This window comes from Bison bison, unplaced genomic scaffold, assembly GCF_000754665.1.
Source record: "Bison bison bison isolate TAMUID 2011002044 unplaced genomic scaffold, Bison_UMD1.0 scf7180017864075, whole genome shotgun sequence".
Lineage (NCBI taxonomy): Eukaryota > Metazoa > Chordata > Mammalia > Artiodactyla > Bovidae > Bison > Bison bison.
The window spans coordinates 1,637,264-1,640,184 of NW_011494647.1; positions in this window are offsets into that span (position 1 = coordinate 1,637,264).

Here is a 2,921-nt window from a genome sequence, read left to right on the forward strand (position 1 = left end):
TGCTGCTAAGTCGCTTCAGTCATGTCTGACTCTGTGCGACCCCATAGATGGCAGCCCACCAGGCTCCACAGTCCCTGGGATTCTCCAGGCAAGAACACTGGAGTGAGTTGCCATTTCCTTCTCCAATGCATGAAAGTGAAAAGTGAAAGTGAAAGTGAAGTCTCTCAGTTGTGTCCGACTCTTAGCAACCCCTTGGACTGCAGCCTACCAGGCTCCTCCATCCATGGGATTTTCCAGGCAAGAGTACTGGAGTGGGGTGCCATTGCCTTCTCCTGCATTGGCAGGCAGGCTCTTTACCAAGCACTTGGTAATTATCAGTTTACTTTAAAATACATGATTACATCACTGTTTCACAAAGAGTCGGACACGACTGAGCGACTGATCTGATCTGATCTGATATATGAAAAGTTACAGATGCCAATTATTATATCAGTTTTAAGTTTGAAGAAAGGAAACTCAAGGAGACTTGAGAATTCTGCTAGGATTATATAAGTTTCTGGAAAGTTTCTGATTTATACCTAGATCCCTTGGCTTCTGTGTTTTATTTGGTGCTTTCCATAACATGCTCTTTACAACAAAGCTGCTGATTCCCTACAAAAATTTTCCCTGATACCCAGCCACTTATATACACATGTAAAATCTGAGCTAAGTGTATATTGTTCTGGACTTCTCTTTATTATAATAACAACTACAGTACTTGAATGAGGATCCCCCCTGCCCCCTACCAAGTTTCACGAGTCATGAGAATAAGAACTACACCTTATTATTATTATTTGTTTGCTGCAGCCTCACTTACTTTACTGTCCCCTACATGCTGCCTTTTAATTGAGCTACTAGAAAGTTAAGGTTTTAATAATCTGAAAGCAAGTATCTTCTAGAAAGGTAAGGATAATTTTAATACGTCATATTGGTTGAACCAAGTAAATAATTATTATCTTATCTCAGGCAAAAAGATCTCTCTCAAAAAGAACATGACTGGCCTTGCATACCCTGTAGCCCCAACACACAGACACCTCTTTACAGCAACCTGTTTATCACCTTTGTCATGATGGTAGTCTTTTCTAAGATAAATCCAGATGGTATGACTTGATCATACAGCTCGTCAAGGGGAAATAAATGGTACAAATATTGGCTCTAAAACAGTAATTCTTAATCTTCACTATATATTAGAATCATCTGGGAGAAAATTCTTAAATAGCAATTTCATAGACCTTCTATTTTAATTAGTCTGGAGTGGGGCCTGAACATCAGTATTCAGGAACAAAAAAAACTCCTGAAATTTAATGTATAACCAGGATTTAGACTCTGAAATTCTTAAAATTATGCTGTACCAGTCCCTAATAGACTTCCCAGGCAGCTCAAATGGTAAAGAATCTGCCTGCAATGTGGGAGACCTGGGTTCAATCCCTGTGTTGGGAAGATCCCCTGGAGAAGGGCATAGCAACCCACTCCAGTATTCTTGCCTGGAGAATCCCATGGACAGAGGAGCCTGGTGGGCTAAAGTCCATGGGTTCGCAGAGTCAAACACAACTGAATGACTAACACTTACACTTTCAGTCCCTAATAAGTCTTACATTTACACATTTCAGAACATTCACTGTATGGCAACACACAGAACTCTGGCTGCAGTGCTCAGTTTCATTCAAGAATTACCTGTGTAAAGAGGGATGTATTACCTTACTGGACAATATGCCAGACAGAGAGGGGGATGAGGCTTTGGTTAACTTTTATTGTTACTTAAACATTAGTAATACATCCATTTACCTATCAGAAGCTCTTCCTGTATTAGTTACTTATATTGACACACATATATGGAATCTAGAAAAATGGTACTTATGAACCTATTTGCAGAACAGGAATAGAGACCCAGACTCAGAGGATGAACTTGTGGACACACTGGGGGATGGACAGGGTGAGATGAATTGAGGGAATAGTACTGACATAAACACAAGACCACATGAAGAATAGATAGCTTGAGTGAAATTGCTCTAGAACACAGGGAGTCCGGCCTGGCACTCTGTGTTGGCCTAGAGCAGTGGGATGGGTGGCAGGGCTCAATAGGCAGGGATATATGTATACTTAATGGCTTATTTATGTTGCTGTATGGCAAAAATCTATGCAATATTGTAAAGCAATTGTCCTCAAAACGAAACAAAACAGAAGTCTATTCAGTTACACAGCCTAGTTTGTCCAGCTCAGGGTACCACAAGCTTTCAACTGTAATACACACTCTTGGCTAGGAGTGCAGATCATGAAGCAATTGCTGGATGCTGCAGACATGCCAGCTTACCCTGACTCAGGATGTTAAGCCTAAGAGCTCAAAAGGCTCCAAATGAGTACAACTGTGACATTTAGAAGTGGTGTGGTTATATCTCAATTAATCATTGCCAAATAAACTGAAAAAGGTTAATAATAGACAAGAAAAATCATTTCCTTTGACAATAAAACTTTTTACCCTGTAGCCTCATCAGGTTGTAACTTACTTTATAACACTTTCAAACACATGAACTTTCTAAATTAGCAAAATGAAAATTCCAACTTTGTACAGATTTTAATAATGTAAACAGATAATTATAAAAAATATCTGATCCATCTTAGTTACATACATAACATCTTTTGCAAATATATGATCAGAATATTGAAGGTAGAAGGAGGAGGAGATGACAGAGGCTTAGATGTTTGGATAGTATCACTGACTCAATAGACATGAGTTTGAGTAAGTTCTGGGAGATGGTGAAGGGCAGGGAAACCTGGCCTGCTGTAATCCATGGGGTCAAAAAGAGTCAGACATGACTGAGCAGCTGAACAACAACATCAGAATAGGAACAAGAGGAATTTGTTCACTTTAGTAGTTAAACACAAGGAAAATAGTATTGTCCCATTTGTTGTCCCATTTGAAGTTGTCCCATTTGAAGGACACA